General features: G+C 43.3%; 1 long non-coding RNA gene across 1 annotated transcript in view; it reads left to right on the plus strand.

The window, feature by feature from the left end:
- Positions 1–4,246, plus strand: part of LOC115300283 — a 10,829-nt gene extending 6,583 nt beyond the window's left edge. The window contains exon 3 of the long non-coding RNA XR_003912584.1: positions 4,161–4,246. This is a non-coding gene — a long non-coding RNA (uncharacterized LOC115300283). The remainder of the gene's footprint in view (positions 1–4,160) is intronic.
- The last annotated feature ends 5,242 nt before the right edge of the window (positions 4,247–9,488 follow it).

Here is a 9,488-nt window from a genome sequence, read left to right on the forward strand (position 1 = left end):
TACAGCATGGTGGCTGCAATTAACAACATGTTTTGTATGCTTGAAAGTTGCTCTGAGGGGCGCCTGGGTGGCTCAGTTGTTGAGCTTCGGCTCAGGTTATGATCTCACGGTTTGTGGGTTCGAGCCCTGCATCGGGCTCTGTGCTGACAGCTCAGAGCCTGGAGCCTGCTTCAGATTCTGTGTCTCCCTCTCTCTCTCTCTCTGACCCTCTCTGCTCGCACTATCTCTCTCTGTCTTTCAAAAATAAATAAGTTAAAAAAATAAATTAAAAATAAAAGTTGCTCTGAGAGTAAGATTTAGATGTTTAGATGTTCTCACCACCACCGCCACCACCAAAAATGATAACTGTTTGAGGTGAAGGATCTTAACTAACCTTATTTTGGTAAATATTTCACAATAGATAAATATATTAAAAAAATACAAGTTGGAGAGAGAAAAATAAAGAAGAAAATGCTTTCTGTAAAATCCATTCTGTTAGGAGCTTGCTATTTTCATACCTTTATTTATTGAATGGCTCCTGCGTGTTAAATATGGGGCTGCAATGCTGAAGGGAATGGCTCCTGCCCTCCTGGAGCTTATAATCTAATGAAAACTAAGAGAAAAAATTCACTTAGTTTAGTTTTCTGTTTACCGTATTAATGCTTTTAATAGTACTGAGTGAAATGCCTCTTTTCCAGATGTCTCCTTTGCCAAAACACCTTTATTTCAAGAAGCAGGTGCTGAGCAACTTTCAGCATTATCTGGAAACACTCTCCTTTATCAGAATAGTGCTACGTGCTGAAATTTAGACCATTAGGTCATTAGAAAAAATGGTTCCCACTGCCTCGAAGAGTGAAAAGGGGTTGCATTTCAATAGGAAACTCTGGCCGCGTTGTGGAGTAAACAAGTTTACAGAGGAATTAAACTGCATTAGTATTTCGATACCATCTTAAATTATCTATGATTTTTGATAACCAACCAGGGAGACTGGAATGTGACACTGGAATGTGAGTCATTTTGTCCTTCAAAATGGTTGCTGAGCTGAGTTTCTTGATGTTAATCCTACTCACGACAAGCAGAAGCTTTTAGACCATATCCTTATCAAAATCAAGAGCACAGATTATTTTAAAGAAGCTAAAATTTTTTTTTAAAGCTAAAATTAAAGTTAAGCATCTGTATTTGATAGAGGTGAAAGGCAGTAAATTCCCGAACTTTTTTTTTTTTTTTTTTTTAGCGATAGAAAGTGGGGAAAGGAGAGAGAAAGAATCCTAAGCAGGTTCTGCACTGTCAGTCCAGAGGCCTGATGTGGGGCTCAATCCCATGAACCATGGGATTATGACCTAAGCCAAATCAAGAGCCAGGGCTGAACCTGAAACTTTTTGCCTCTTTTTCCCTTGAGGATTAATGAAAGGAGTAGAATGAGCAGATGTACACAATCATTGTATAAAAGTCCTGGGAAGGTTATGTACACCTGACTGGCCTCTCCCCTCTTTCCAAACTCTCCTTCTCCAGACAGCCAAGTTTGAGCCCCACGTTGGGTGTAGAGATTACTTTAAAAATAAATAAACAAATGAAGCCACATTATCAGTAAACTAAACAAAATAAAGTGTAAAAAACCCCCACAAGGGGCGCCTGGGTGGCTGAATCATTGAGCATCCGACTTTAGCTCAGGTCATGATCTCACAGCTCATGGGTTCGAGCCCCGCATCAGGCTCTGTGCTGACAGCTCGGAGCCTGGAGCCTGCTTCGGATTCTGTGTCTCCCTCTCTCTCTCTCTGCCCCTCCCCCTCTCATGCTCTCAAAAATAAATAAAAGTTAAACATTAAAAAAAAAAACAACCCCACAAATCTCTTCTATGTTGTTTTCTACGTTCATTTGAGTAATTTTCTTTGTACTTTGTTGTTTCTCTTCCTGCATCTCTTGTTTTCCTCTGAATCTGAGCTGTCCCGGAGCTCAGCTTCACCTTTCGGTTTTCTTCACCCACTGTCCCTAAGGAAACTGTGAATTACAGTGATGTAGTGTACTGTGATAAGAAAAACATGGATTTAAGAAACAGAAAAAACCTAAACTCTAGTTCTAGCATCACTGCTGCGCAACCTTGAACAAGTTAATAACCTCTCTGAGTCTATTTCTTCCATCTGAAAAAACCAAGGTCATATCTCCCTGCAGTTGTTTTTGTGAGGATTAAATGGGATAAGATTTGTAAGAACGTGCTTATCATAGTCTTTCATTGAGTAAACGTATTGACCGTCTACTATTTGCTGGACTCAGTATATTACACTGAGGAAGGAAACAATCAACAATGTATAGTTTTCTGCCCTAAATCTAGTCACAATCTGGCATGTAAACAAGTAAGTTAAATACACTGTGTCAGAGCAACAATAAGAACATTTATGAAATAGAAAGGAGACACAAGAAAAGGGGCTGAATAAATCTATTGGAGGCTTGTGAGGCCAGGAAGACTTTTGGGGAAAGGTAATATTTGAATTGAATTTGGAGGATAAATGTCAACAAAAAGAAGCAGCGAAAACAGCTTATATAGAGGCACCTTCGTGTGAAAGGGCTTGGACTGTTCAGGCTGGAGAGGTATGGAGAGGACAGATACAAGTATGGTAACAATGACAGTCACATCCAATTTTTTAGTTTATTTATTATTGAGAGGCAGACAGAGACAGAGCATGAGCATGGGAGAGGCAGAGAGAGAGGGAGACACAGAATCGGAAGCAGGCTCCAGGCTCTGAGCTGTCAGCACAGAGCCCGATGCAGGGCTCAAACTCACAAACCTTGAGATCATGACCTGAGCCGAAGTCAGAGGCTTAACCGACTGAGCCACCCAGGTGCCCCTGTAACATCCAATTATTGAGCGATTACCATGTGCCAGGCACTGCCACATAGTTAAGCACTTGTCATACACGATTTCTTGAAATCCTCCTTACAGCAACCCTGTGAGTAGAGAGGTTGGGTTTGGCCCTGTGACCAAATGAAAAGCCACTAGACTTAAAAAAAATTTTTTTTTCATATTTATTTATGTAAGTGATCTCTATACCCAATGTGGGGCTTGAACCCATGACCCTGGGATCAAGAGTCACATGTGTCTCCGGCTAAGCCAGCGAGGCACCCCAAGCAGCTAGGTTTTTAAGTCAGGTAGACACCATCCTACTTTCTGCCTCTATGAATTTAACTACTCTAGGAACCTCAAAAGGCAGAATCATGTAGTGTTTGTCCTTTTGCAACTGGCTTGTTTTACGTAGCAGAATATCCTCAAGGTTTGTCCACACGTGTTTGTAGCACATGTCAGAATTTCCTTCCTTTTCCAGGCTGAATGATATTCCATTACATGTGGAAGGGGAACAGATTTTACCGCTCAAAATGTGTCTCTTTGTGGCATAAGGATTATTTTGAACGAAAACCATTCAAACCCAGCAAATTTAGGGAAAAGCTCTTTACCTCCCCTTCAAATGACTAAGCTTATACTGAAAACGGGGCGTATACCAGGAAAAGAACTATTACCAGAGATGACCGTTTTACCTGGAAACTTCTCTCTGTACCAGCGTAACCTTTGTTTTCCAAACATGTCCTCTGCCTTTCTGTGAATGGTCTATCTTCCCTCCGTCTCCCTGGATCCTTACCTTTTTCCTTAGCTCCGTGATCTTATCTTATATAGAAGGTATTGCCTGGCTGCGCTTTGAGTCTTCATATCTTTATGGGACTCCCACGTGGATGCAGTTAACTTTGCTTTTCTCTGTTAATCTGCCTTCCATCAATTTAATTGACCGGCCAAAGAACCTAGAAAGCAGGAAGGGAAAGTAGTTCCACCCCATCGATGTATGTGCCACATTTTGTTCATCCCTTCATTGATGGGCACTTGGGTTGTCTCCACCTTTTGGCTATTGTGAATAATCCTGCTGTGAATATGAGTGTGCAAATATCTCTACATGAGCCTGCTTTCAAGTTTTGAGGGAATATAGTCAAGAGGGGAATTCCTTCATCATAGGGTAATTCTATTTTTTTTAAGTTTTTAAAAATTTATTTAAGTCATCTCTGTACCCCATGTGGGGCTCAAACTCATGATCCTGAGACCAAGGGCGCATGCTCTTCCTGTTGAGCTCACCAGGTGCCCCTGCTAGTTCTATTTCTTTTTTTTTTAAATTTTTTAAATTTAAATTTTATTTTTTTTAAAGGAAATCCATGCTCTAAGGCCTCAGTTTTGAAGATAAATCTGGGAGAGGAAGGCTGGCGTCAGGATGTCACCATTCCTTGGCCAACACCGATGGTAAGAACCTCAATTTCAGGTTATTGGGAAGGGAGGGGAGGGAATTTGGTGAGAACGTGGTGGCTAATGTAAGAGAAGAGGGAAGTGGCCTTCTGGATGACTCCCTTATAGGGTTTTTCCAGATTTGGGGGAACTGGGGCTTATACAATTTTAGTTGCCATCTTTGAGAAAAAGAATAAAAAATAATGAATAAAAACTTAAGTGCAGGGCTCTGGGGTCCTTGGAAGTGAGAGGGCCCTTCTCCTGCGCTCCGAGAAGAGCGGGGGCAGTGGGGATCCTGTGTACGTGGCCTGCCAACATCTCTTTCCTTCAGTTTGCCTTTGGGTTTGTGCATCTTCCCTCTCTGAGCTCCTCTTTTTGGGAGAGGGGAGAGGTGCCTCGTCACGTCCCACACCATTTCAGACTCCTGACCCAGACCCATCAGCCTGAGCTTTTCTCTCTGTGGCCAGGTGATTGTGGCAAAGATGAGTAGGTGACCCAAATCAGACCAACAAGACTCGGTTCTAGGACTTTTGTTGGAACTTTGGGGAAACTGTTCTTTTTTTTTTGTTTTTTATTTGTTTGTTTTTAATGATTATTTTTGAGAGTGTGAGAAGGGGGGGCAGAGAAAGAGGGGGACAGAGGATCTGAAGCAGACTCTGTGCTGACAGCAGAGAGCCCGATGTAGGCCTTGCACTCACAAACTATGAGCTCAGAATCTGAGCTGAAGTCAGACGCTCAACCAACTGAGCCACCCAGGTGCCCCTTTCACTTTTTTGTCATGCTCTCTTTTGTGTTGTGGCTGCTGAGAGGCTAGGAGGCAAACTGGACCCTTCTGGTGGTGTATTTGACCCCCAAGGGGGAGGAGTCAACCCAAGAGAAGAGGTCTGTGGAAATACTGGTTTGTGAACCTGGTGACTGAGTCCCTGAATCCAGCCATGTCTAAAGCTCCGTCTTCCCCAATGTTTTCTTTTCTTTAAAGAAAGTTTTTTTTAATGTTTTATTTATTTTTGAGAAAGAGAGAGACAGCATGAGCAGGGGATGACAGAGAGAGAGGGAGGGAGACATAGGAGGTCAGACACAGAGGGAGGGAAGCAGGCTCCAGGCTCTGAACTGTCAGCACAGAGCCCAATGTGGGGCTCGAACCCACAAACTGTGAGATCATGACCTGAGCCGAAGTTGGAGGCTTAACCGACTGAGCCACCCAGGCTTCCCCAACCTTTTCTGACACAGGAGTCCAGTAAGCCCAATTTTTGTCTAAGTCAGTTTGAGTTAGTTTTCTGTCTGAATAACCAAAACATTCGACTTCCATATCTATTCACCAAAAGGAACTCTCATGGACCTGGCTTGGGTTAGGTCTCCTTGAAACCAATAACTGTGCATAGGGTGTAAACCCTTTCACAGATCTGCCGCGTGCCTGCCTCTGTTGTGGAAGGCGGTGGCTTTGTGACTGATAGATGAACAGTCTCACAGGGAGTGAGCGGTGGGCATCCCTCAAATGGACATACAGTGAAGCCAGAAAAAGAGCAAATGTACCTTGCAGGAGTGATTTCGGGTTCTTAAGGGATCTAGGAAGTTGATTTTTGAGAAATCCTAAAGCAGGCCTGATTTCAAACCCTAATTCTGCTCTCTGTTAGCTGTTTGACTTTGGCCAAGTTGTATATCCTTTCTCACTGAATCTTAATTTCGGATTGTTAATGATAATGATAAATCTTAATGATAAAGATAATATATGCCATCACAGACTTGCTGTGAGTGGTACTTATAAGTGAGATGACCATATAATTTACCATCTAAACAGTGACACTTTTGACAGTGAGAAGGAACGCTACTAAGGAGACTTACCAGGACCACATGAGACAAAAAATATTAGTAGTGCCACATTTCACTCTCAAAAGCGTCCCTATTTGGCTGATAAAGTATACGATCTCACTGCCCACAATCCATCTCTAATAGTGATTGGTACATATCAGGTGCTGAAGTCTTAGCCTCCTCTGAGCCTTCTAGGGGCCCCTCTGCCTTTGACACAACTGACCGACGCCTTCATAGATCTTTGTACTTCTCCTGTATTGGGGATGTATAGGATGTATTCTCCAAAACATCGGCCACTATTGTCCCTGTAGTGGTAAGATACACGACAACAGGGTCTACAGATTCGTATCTGTGCAGAGTCTCATCTTACAACTTTCCACCAACTGCTTAACATGGGAATTTGGAAAGGTAGCATTGACTGCTTTAAGAGCGTTTATTTCAGTTCAAAGTGTTCTGCATATTAAAGGCGGTTCCAGCTAAAATGCTTGGGATTGCTAGGACACACCCTGGCAGTTATTTTGTAATGTGAAATTTTACTTGAACCTTGCTGACAGTTTCTATTGCTAGAAGTTGGTCAGGATTTTCTAAATCTATCCTGGGAGGCATAAGTGAAACACAAAATATGGGCCAAAATTGAACAAACACTTGATGAAAAAGATACACAGATGACAAGCACATTAATGTTTTTATTTACTTAATTTAACTAAAATTAAAGCTATAATGAGATACCACTTCACACATATTAGAATAGCCAAACTTAAAAAGATTGGTCAGACCAAGGATATAGAGGGACTGAAGCCTCTTTAAAATTTTTTTTAAAAGTTTGTTTATTTAGAGAGGGAGAGAAAATGCATGCACATGCACCAGCAGGCAGGAGGGCAGAGAGAGAGGTGAGAGAGAATTCCAAGCAGGCTCTGTGTGCTGCCAGTGCAAAGCCTGACATGAGGCTCAGACTCACGAACTGTAAGACGATGATTTGAGCTGAAATCAAGAATCAGACGCTTCACAGATTGAGCCACCCAGGCGCCCCATCTTGCTGATGGGAATGCAAGATGGTACAATCACTCTGGAGAAATTTAGCAATTTCTTAAAAAATTAAACATATACCTTCATATTTGTATTTAACATAATACGTATGTATGTTAACATTAAACATATACCATTCTATTCGTATTTATCTGTGAGAAATGAAAGCATATGTCCATAAAAAGACTTGCACGTAAATGTTCATACACAGGTTTATTTGCAGTAGCCACTAACTAGAGACCCAAATATTCAACAAGGGAATGGATATGTACACTGTGATATATCCTTACCATAGAATACTACTCAGCGATAAAAAGAAATGAATTATTGCTATATGCTACCACATGGTTGAATCTCAGAGTAATTTTGCTCAGTGAAAGAAGCCACTTCAAATGGAATACACAAGGTATGGTTCTATTTACATGAAGTTCTAGGAAATACAGACTGACATGAGAGACAGAAAGCCTGTCAGTGGTTGCTTGGTCAGGTAGGGTAGTGAAGAGCAGAAAGAAGGGTTACAAAAGATCTACTTTTAAGTACACAGTGGCATCCAGTATACTTACCTTGTTTTGTGACTATCGTTGCTGTCCGTTTCTAGAGCTTTGTCATCATTCCAAATGAAACTTCTCTTCCCATTAAACAAAACTCACCTTTGTAGGTTTTTCATAACAAAATTGAATACAATTCTGGAACATTCTACAAGGAATGGCCTTTAAGTCGATTAAAATGATTATGTAGCACCTGGGTGGCTCAGGTGGTCAGCATCTGCGTCCTGATTTTGGCTCAGGTTGTGATCTCTTGGTTGTAAGGGCCCCTGTGCGGCTCTGTGCTGACCGTGTGGAGCCTGCTTGGGATTCTCTCTCTTCCTCTCTCTTTCTCTCTGCCCCTCCCCTGTTTGTGCATGTACTTGCTCACACACACACACACACACACACACACACACACACACACACACACTCTCTCTCTCTTTCGTATAAACAAACAAAAAACAAACAAATAAAATGGTGATGACTCTGTTTTCCATCTCCACTGTACCTCAACTCTGGCCGCCATTTCCCACACTCCAAAAGAAAAGTGGGCGAGGACTTGTCGATGACACACGGCCACTCTCACACTACTGGAAGAACAGCCCAAACTGCTTGTCTTCCTAATTGTGGGTCAATTGTGTCATTTGTGTGGGAAGAATGACCTAATTATCATTACCACCTACTGTCTAAATTAGCAAATCATACACAAATCGTTCACTTTCTTCCCTATTAGCCTCCTTCACCTTCCCACTCCCTACCCCAGTCATTTGAAAGTCAATAGCAGTCTTCTGCATTTTCTTTTAAAGTGCCTCATTCATTTCTGCTCCAGGATGGCTCAACTGTGGTGAGATGTTTGTTGTCTCTTCTCCTGATTCCATGATCTCTTCTGGCACTGTAGCTGGTACTGGGTAAAGAAAACCCTAATACTAGGATCTCAGGGGTTGAAACATGTCCTTTGTGTGCCCAGGAAAGTGATGACAAGAGGTGACACGGGCAGACCTTGGCCAGGATACTTAGGTCTCTGAGTTTCATTTTTCTCATCTCTACAATGGATATGATGTCTACCTACTTACTAGCTGTTTGTGGGGGTAAATGAGATAATGTTTGGAAGACGTCTAGTACAGTGCTAGCTCAGGCGAATGACGAAAGTTACGTTCCCTTCTTCCTATTTATTAAATTACTTTGAGATCAGAGGAGAGAAAGTGGTGGGTAGGAAACAGAACCATGAAAGAATGGAGGCCGATTCTTGCCCAGAGGAGGATACTTACCTCTTGTACAAAGGTCTCCTGTTCAAAGAAGCCGCTAGGTTAAAAAAAAAAAAAAAAAAAAAACCAGGGGTTTTTGGACTAGCTGAGTTTCGGATGAAGATGCTTGTAAAAAGGAGCTGGTGCGAATCCAGAAAAAGACTTGAAATGCCCCAGACTTTGCCGTGGCACAGCCCCCAGTTTTTTCCGCACTGCATTTAGAGATTTAAAGACAGAGTGAGCTCAAATTTGGCCCAAAGCCTCGACTGCTCCCGTGGCGGCCGCGGGGTAGCGGTCAGACCAACAGGTGTGGGAGGCTTCGAGGTAGAGGGGAAGGAGCAGGTGTCAGAGGAGGGACCCCCACCCCTTTTCTCTGGCCCAAGGGCTCCCGGGCTGCTCGCGGTGTTCCCAGCAGCGGGTGGAGGCGCCCTGCCCGGTATCAGGGAGCTCTGGACCTGGGGCAGCGAAAGATTCTGGTGGGCTTCCCTTCCTGGGCCAGCCCCGAGCGCAGCGGCAGATGCCTGGAAGTTGACGTGCATTCTGGGCCGCTGGGAAGCCCCGGGGCGCCCGACGCGGGGGCTGGGCCGCTGCAGACTGCAGGCCCGGCCTCCGCCCCACCGCCTGGCCGGGAGGAGGGGCCGCCTCGCC

The sequence above is a fragment of the Suricata suricatta genome, chromosome 8 (assembly GCF_006229205.1).
Source record: "Suricata suricatta isolate VVHF042 chromosome 8, meerkat_22Aug2017_6uvM2_HiC, whole genome shotgun sequence".
NCBI classification, from domain to species: domain Eukaryota; kingdom Metazoa; phylum Chordata; class Mammalia; order Carnivora; family Herpestidae; genus Suricata; species Suricata suricatta.